The 8,301-nt window shown below is 43.4% G+C and overlaps 1 pseudogene; it reads right to left on the bottom strand.

Moving 5' to 3' along the window:
• Positions 1 to 8,058, bottom strand: part of LOC147420890 (serine/threonine-protein kinase-like protein CR4) — a 116,907-nt pseudogene extending 108,849 nt beyond the window's left edge.
• Positions 8,059 to 8,301: the final 243 nt, after the last annotated feature.

Below are 8,301 nucleotides of genomic sequence, written 5' to 3' on the forward strand. Positions count from 1 at the left end.
TTAATAAAGCGTGGTCGACAATTAAGGTCCTCTCTACTAAAGAAAAAGGAAGATTGATCGACCAAAATGTTAAAGGGGGTAACTTCGAGGTGAAACCCCTCAAGTCAGGGGAGCCTCAAGGCACTATCTGTACGGATGGAGACAAAGTGGCAACTGGTTTTGCAGCTCTCAGACCAAGAATATCTTTCACAAGAATCTTAAAGGGTCCTGACTCTAAGGATTGCACTACGGTCACAACTGCAGTGACATCAAGCAATGCAAGCCATGAATATCTGATGACTGTCTCAAGATCGGCTTGAGCAAGAACTAAAGGAAGTGAACAGGCAAGTTATCAACTCTAATGGTAACAAAAGAACTTGCTCACAGGCAGAAGCTAGTGGGTTAGTCGAAGATGGGCTAGTGGATTGAGCCTTTAGTGCTCTAAAGAATTCTCTGCCACATCAAGTGAAGGTTGTGGAGGCTATTATTGTTGCGATTCCACCAACTCTTATTTAAAAACTAGCCATGCAAGCTAAGTTGATACTTGTGTTTGGCTTCAGGGGGAGAATACCCAATAGATATGAGATGATACAATGGATTCAAGGGCCGCAAATCCTTGGGCATGGAGGAGAAATTGAAAGTACTACTTACCTGGCCAAGGGTTCAAGAAGGCCTCCAAGAAGGCATCCGATGTTTCAAAGATTCTAGATAAAGGTCCCCTTATATTTAACAAGACCACCTTCTGTGTAGTACCATGGATTCAATGTTTGACTCAACGAAGTCTCTCCAAGGGATATACCTGTCTGGGTTGAGTTTGCAGGCATGCCTAGCTGGTTGTGTGATTGTATCACATTGCTTGCCAGCCAACTGGGCACCCCCTTGTTTGTTCCTAATAAGAGGGGGCTAGGCAGGTCCTCTAACCAGGTTTGTATAGGATGGAATGTGTCTAAGACACCACCAAAAATCTTGGTGACCAATGTTGGAGCGGGACTTGAAACGATTCCACTTAGTTTTGGAACTTACTGTGGGGTGTCTTTGAGTTTAACAAATTTGGGCATTTTGCCAAGGATTTTACCATGAGGACTAAAGTGAACATGGAGCCTATAGCCTAGGCCATCATTTCAAGGGAGCTCAATCATGTCCTTGCCAAGGAAACAACAGTGGATGAGGGTGAGAAACATGTGAAGAGTTGTGAAGGGACAAGAATAGGGGAGGAAAAGGAGGCAATGATTTGTGACAATGAAGTCACCAAATTACAAGAGAAGACTGTAGAGGTGCAAAGCTTCACAACACAAATCTGCAAACGCCCATGCAAAGAAAATTTGTTTGTTTTTCCTACACCTACACCTAAGCTTATGACAGTAACGACTACATTGGCTGTGAAAGTCCCAAGACTGAAGAGGGTCAAAAGGGTCAATGCGGTGGCAAGAGAATCTATATCATTGGAGGGTAATGGATCCTTGAAAGGGATAGGCTTCTTCACACCCCCCACCCAAACAAAAAGTGCATCTTATATTGTCCCTCTTCACAATCCCTTTGAAGTGCTGCAAGAAAAGCGATCCTCTGACTCTGAAGAACCTCTAGATTCTCCTGAGGCCAAGGATGCAAAGACTTGGAAGGGGTTACAGGTAGAGGAATCTATCCCTCTCCCAATGGTGGAAGTGCTAGCTATCCAATCATGGAACGTGAAAGGATTGAAGACTCGGAAGAAGCATGCACTCTTCTAGGAAGAAGTCAGGAGGATAAGAAAGTTAACTATTGGGCCATCAAAGAACATCATCTGGATGCTTGCAACAAAAGAAAATAGACATTGGGGAAGAAGTTGGTGTTCTATGGAGAAGGAATGGACGGGTTCCTGTGGCATCCTCTCTATTGTGGACAAGGACCTGGAGCCTAAAGTGGTCTTGAATCACCCCTCTGAGAGAGTCCTAGGAGCAAGAGTTATTTGGGTGGATCAACCTATCACCATTGTGAACATATATGGACCCTACAATGCCAAGGATAGAGCCAAATTGTGGATGCACCTTAGGGATTTCCCTATTGAAGGGGTGTGGCTACTGATAGGTGACTTTAACATGGTGGAGAAGAGCAAGGATACAATAGGCTCAGTCAATCTGTTGGCAAGTCCTAAAACAACTAAGAGGACTCTGTGAGAAATGGGCTACGGTGGACCTGTGGGAAGTAGGTCCCTAGAACATCACACCAAGCTTCACATACATAAGCATATAGTATGCCCATATAGCTTCTTGGATCGACAAGTGCTATTGCTCTCACCAAGCTCATTGGATCTCGTCACTCCTTGAGATGACGGTGCTGACAACGAAGAGCCTATCAGATCATCTACCTTTACACATGAAACTCAAAAAAGCCAAAGGGGAGGGGCAGGCCCCAGAGGGAGTAAGATGTTTCTTGTCATTGGGGCACACCTTTTCAAAGACCCTCTATTTAAAAGGATTATTAAGAAATCTTTGAGCAAACTCAACAAAGATATTAAGCTAGAAACCCTAAAGGTTGAGACCTCTTTGCTCGGAGTATATAGAAAGCGATCAAAAGCTAGGGCCCTCGGATGAAAAAGGCCCGAGAGGAGGAATGGAAGCAACTTGACGAGGAGGTTCCTCATCTGACCTCCAAAATAGCTTCTAGGTTAGCCTCCAAAGAAGAACACAAAAGGTGGCTAGAAGATAAACCCAACCTGGCCAAGCAACAGCTCGAGGACCTCAAGAGGATGAGGTTGATACCCAATGAGACACTCCTTCATCTAGAGGCAGCTATCAAGCACATTATTTAGGGCCTTAAAAATCAAGAAAAATCAGGGCTTCATCCACTTGCTCACAGATGAGAATGGGAACGCTTTGCAAGACCAAGATGAAATGGCTAGGATGATGCTTGAACATCTAAGCCAAATCATTGGCCAGTCAAAGATCTACTCTCAAGAAGTGGAGAAAGCCAAAGCCACCTTGCTTGAGAGTGTTGATAGGAAAATTCACCAACCTAAAGCCAATCATCTTGAGATGGCCTTTTTTGAAGATGAGTGCTTGCTTGCATTGCAAGCTCTTGGCAAGGAGAAGTCCCCTGGTTGGGATGGTTTGACCACTAAATTCTTTAGAGAATCTCAGGATGATGTCAAGGTCCTAGTCACGTGGTTGGAAAACCAAGCCATTTTTGAAGGGTTTTTGGATACTAGCATGAAGAGACGGATTATCAAACCCATCCCCAAACATGTATGTTGCTCTCAACTTAAGCATTGGCACCCTATTACGATAATGTATGTAGCTTACAAAATTATTGCCAAGGCAATTTCCCTCAGACTAGCCCGCTACTTAACATGATCATCTCTCCCTATCAGCATGGGTTCATTAAAGGAAGATCCATTTATGACGACATCTTGGTAGTGATGGTGGCCATCAAATACGTAGCCTTTACCAAGCAAGAGTGCATACTGGTATAGTTGGACCTTGATAAGGCTTATGACAGAATAGCATGGTCATATATAGAAGCTGACATGGAAGCTCTGGGTTTTGGGCCTCGCCCCTCTAAGCTCATTCGCACAGTAGGGGCTTGCAGCCAATCAAAGCTCCTGTTTAATGATAGAATGGTGGGCTCCTTTGAGGTCAAATGGTCTACTAAGCAAGGATTTTCCTTGTCCCCCTTACTTTTCACCATCGGATCACATCCTCTCATTACAATGCTCAAAGTCAGTGCTACACGAGGGGAGTTACAAGGCTTGACTTTACCGGGTAATGACCAGCTCTCTTGGCAAAAACTATTCATAGATGATTCGCTCCTCTTCTTGAAGACATGCCCCTAGTCTCTTAGAAACTCTCTGGATATTTTTCAAATGTTTTCCATGGCCTCGAGTTCCAAGTGTAATATTGATAATTCAAGGCTAATCTCCCTCTTGACAAACAACTGCTTCGACCCTTCTGATTGGTCAAGTGAGATTGTTTTAGAAGGGAATATCTTCAGGCTCATGGGGACCCCCTTGGGGGTGGATGTAACTCACAAACAAAAATTTCATGGGTCCTTGAAAAAGTTAAAAAAAAAATGAGAAGGTGGGACTATGCCCTTCTCCCATCCCTGAGCTGGATTAAAGAATTAAACTCATTTATACTCCCCTATATTACCTGCACCGGCCCAATTCTCAAGATGGCTAAGTGTCACTGAAAAGAGTTCTTAAAACCACTAAAAATATTTCTATGGAAAAAATACACGAAATCCTCCACATCATGGCAGTGTGCTAGACGGGAGTCAATCGCTCGACCAATGGATCAAGGATGTCTCAAAATTCTAAGCTAAGTTGCCCATGTTGAGGCCCATTGCGCCAAATTTGTGGTCTCATTGGATAAACAGGACCAAGCTTGGGCTATCATGATCAAAGATATGCTAGATGCAGCTAAACTTGGTTCATAAGGGGGTAAGAGGAAAGGAGTAGAGTTTCACGTTGTGATGCCAATCTGTGAATCCGGGTTTGAGTGGAATTCCTGGACATGGCCAGGAAGTAACCTATTTTGGAAACCCCACTGTAAAGGAATACATCATGTAATTATACACGAGAATAATTGGTCTAGCTCCCTCAACAAATTATGGAAGAGACAATGGTCAAAAGAACAATGAGAGGAAGTCATGGAGTACATCAAGAAGCCAATGTGGCCTCAGTTTATGAAGGTTTTCTTATGGAAGGTGACGTAGGGAGCTCTACCAATGGGTGTAAAAATCTAGGAGAGAGGAATTGGGATAGATTGATGCATAGGGTGCAGGTTATCTAGTGAGGATTTGGCCCAACTTTTCATGGAATGCTAGGCGGCCTAGCAGGGAAAATCTGCAAATGTGTCCAAAGGTGGTAGCAGATCAAATTCTTTAAGACTGATCTATTCCTTGGTGGCAAGAAGCTGGGAAGTCTTTCTCTTCTCATATGCACTCAAATTGTGAGGTACTTCTTCTTTCATCATGTATGGCAAGCGAGGAGCCACCATGTGTTTGAAGGAGACCTTGGTATGGCAAGCTTTTCAGCGATTATACAAGAAAGCAGAGTGATGATTTATATGCTCGGACACAAGCAAGACTCAAAACATTGGTATAGGTCTACCAAGGCCATGCTATCAACCTACAATAAGTAAAGCCTAGAACTATAGTTCACCTACTTTTTTAAGCGGGTGGTGATATGCCTCGATGAGAGGTGACAGTCATCCAACGTGTAATCTTCAGCACCTCAAGGCTCGGCCTGAGCTTGAGGTTGTTTTGTAATTTTATGTTGTGCTTAATACAATTTACTCACAAATTGTGAGTTTTGCTATTTGAAAAAGAAAAAGAAAAAAAATAATAGCTTCTCCATAATGTCTAGGAGTGATACTCCTCTCACCCCTAGCGATGGCGCTTTTCATGACTAATGGGCACTCCATGTGGCCCACCATGACATGTGTCACTCCACGTTGTTTTAATGTAAGCCAAGATGTGAGAGCCCTCAAGGTAGAGCCGTCCATGAGAGAGAGAGAGAGAGGGAAGGGGGGGGGGGGGGGGGGGGAAACGGAGGAAAAAAAAGAACAAACAATTATTGAGTTTAAAAACTACTATATTGTAGAAAGGTATATTATTTATGGCAACTGGAAAGGTCAAGACAATGCCAAGAAAGAAGAGATCATGAGGTCACTATGCCTACCTCCACAAACCTCTTCTTGGATGCTAAATATGCAAAGAATGCAAGACTATATGAATAAAAAATGCTCAAATGCTTGTTTTGTCAGACTCACAGTTGAGAGATTGGGTAAGTGATATTGGCTCAAGAGAAAGGACAGGAGGAAATGAGGCTCTTAATAACCTCAATAAATGGATCCAACAAATGGTCTCTCAGCCTCTCCCATTAAAAAAAATGTCTCTGGGTGAAAGCATGTTAATGTGTCATGCTTTTTGTTGTCCTGGATGTTGTAGTTTTTAGGACATATGCTCACTAGTACAATAACGCTAGCTAGATCTCTAAGGTTACTATGATGTATGATATATCAATAGAAAGCTCCGAAAAGGAATCCAAATGTACAAACTTTGATAAATTTTGATCTTATTGTGAAAAATTCACCTTGCGCCCAAAAAAATTTAGGTATGCTAACTAGCAGAAAAATCATATCATGTTAATATGCTTTTACCCCTCTACCATCAAAACAAAAATTTGAAGGCTCATCTTTATGAAGCTTTCTATATCTCGTGTATCAAGGGGTATTTAAAAAACTCCTCTTAATACACATGTAGCTTTTATGAATAAGATGACCCCAATTTCTTAAGAAATATACAAAGATATATCTATAAAATTGCAATACATAACAATTGTGATACCGATTCTTATATTGATGCTCTTCTAGCAAGGGTCATATCGGCAATTACTATGATGTGATCGGTGACGTGATGGGCAAGTTCCAACATATCAATCTTTGACTTAGGACCAAAGTCGTCACTGTCATGTGGCACGGCCACAAGACCACAACCTAGCTTCCGATAGTTTATGTCCAGAGGGTCCTCGTCATTGCCTCCCCCTTGCCAGGATGCCCTGTTCGCTGCCTTTCACCAAGCTGCTTGATTCCCTTCAAGACTTGCTTTGATTTTCCTTTTGACTCTTACTTCATCCTGCAAATCTGATTTGACCTTGCTTCTATCTCCAGCCAACACAGAATTCTACACATTCCTTTGGACTTCCACTGTGCAGAGCTTCAGATCTTATTTCTTTTACTAATTTGGCCTACAGGCTCTTGATCTTTACCTACGAGCTTCATCAAATCTCCACTTGCCCTGTTGCAAACTTTGCAAACTTCTTTGTGTCTTTCCATTGTTTCTTGCAGTGATCCCAAATTCACTTTGAGATTCTCCAAACCCGAAAGGGGTTGTTCATGTTGGGTTTGCGAGATTCGCCTGATCTCCTCCGGGTGCAAGTGATCCTTGTCGGCTCCGTGCTAAACCACTTGATCTAACGCTACCAATCATAGAGCTCTGTCGATCTCCATCGTCGCTGAGGGATCGCCATTGCCGCCAAGCCGTAGCTCTGATACCACTTGTTAGGGCGCGTGTGCATGGATGCGTGTGTGTGCGGTGCAGCGTGGTGCGTGCAGGGAAGGGGAGGAGCAACCTCAAGAAGTATATGTATGAGGAGCTCCTTATTCATATGTATATTATGAATAAGGGTACATATACTTGGTGGGCGGGTGATCACGGACACCAGATGTTTGGCTCTTGGTAAAGGTGTAGTGCCTTTACCCCAACAAGACAACCTCCAAGGGAAAGCAAGGTTGGGACTTTGAGTATATGCCCATCAACATAGCAAGGGCATGCCCTCTCTAAGGAGGTGGTAACCTTGTCCATAGAGGGGCTGTCCTTATCCCTCATCTATATACACCGTGCTACTACACAAACAATCTTGTGAACTGCATCCAAGTTTGGGGGTCCCTTGAGCCTCAGATCCAATACACATTGCACTTGCACTTTCTTAAGCAGAGGAACTTTCCACTCAACAATGTTTCCCTCATCATACTCCATGTCAATAGCTTTGTGACTGCTCATAATCTCCAAGAGCAAGATTCCAAAGCTGTAGACATCAGTCTTCGTTGTCAAGTAGTAGAGCCCACAATACTTCAGGTCTAGGTAGTCCAAAGTGCCCACTGGAAGCTCCAATAATGGTGATTCATTGCCCATGGGACCCAATAAAGATAAGCCAAAGTTTGACACTCTTGCATTCCACTCATCATCAAGAAAAATGCTTGAGGACTCTATATCCTTGTGAAACCCTGGAGGGCAGGCATAACCATGCAAGTATTCCAATCCATGGGCTTCTTGAACTGCAATGGTTACCCGCTTCACCCACCCAAACTGATGGATGTTGTTGCCATGAAGCTGCTCATACAATTGAGAAACTCCCTATGTTCCCACCACATCCCCCTTGTCAAAGCCACCAGTTGCTTGCTCCAACTCTAGGTAGTTGAACACCTCTGCTCTTGACATCTTGGGTTCTTCGAGCTTTGTCAATGTCAGCCTCTCCTTCATAAAAGAGGAGTTGAAAGAGCCCTTCTTGTTGCTTGAAACACCCCTCTGCTTCTTTTGCATGGACAGACATACTTCCATTAGTGGTGGCAACTTCTGGCTTGGCGAGCGTGTATCTGACAAGGAAAATTGTAGTTGCCAAGACACATGCCACAACCACAACCGCTACAGCGAGCTTGCCGATGATGATGGGGGTACAAAAATGTGAAAAAATATGGTGGTAAAACAAAGCATAGAGATCAATAACCTTTATCGATAATTATGCCTCCCTCATGGCCAGACAAAGGAGGCATGGTAGAAATATGC

Source organism: Adiantum capillus-veneris, chromosome 28 (assembly GCF_014529385.1).
Source record: "Adiantum capillus-veneris isolate H3 chromosome 28, ASM1452938v2, whole genome shotgun sequence".
In the NCBI taxonomy this organism is placed as follows: domain Eukaryota; kingdom Viridiplantae; phylum Streptophyta; class Polypodiopsida; order Polypodiales; family Pteridaceae; genus Adiantum; species Adiantum capillus-veneris.